Genomic DNA, 440 nt, shown 5'->3' with positions numbered 1-440 from the left:
ACTAACTATAAATGATTTTAGTCAATATATCCGTTTATGTTACTTAATTATTTTATGTAATCATCTAAATATAGATAGATATATAAAAATTATTTCTGTTACTTTGAAAAATATAAAGAAAGTAGTTTATTAGTATATTTTATGTTATTTTAAAAATATATTTAATACAATATTACTATTTTGTGAACTTTCCTTTTTAATGATAGCATATTATTTATTCATATATTTTCGTTTTCTAAATTCAATTTATAGCCTTTATAAATATTTCCTTTTTTATTATATATTTTATTTGTAAAATTTTACAAAAGGAATTTAAATAAAAAATCAATTATAGTATTTAAATATTCTATTTTTGATTCATTAAGGGTATCAATGTAATCAACCACCGTGAGAGTTAACGTGAGCGCGACACATAGGAAACTGACTTCTCAAATAATATT

This window comes from Raphanus sativus, chromosome 5, assembly GCF_000801105.2.
Source record: "Raphanus sativus cultivar WK10039 chromosome 5, ASM80110v3, whole genome shotgun sequence".
NCBI lineage: Eukaryota > Viridiplantae > Streptophyta > Magnoliopsida > Brassicales > Brassicaceae > Raphanus > Raphanus sativus.
This window is presented reverse-complemented; position numbering follows the sequence as displayed.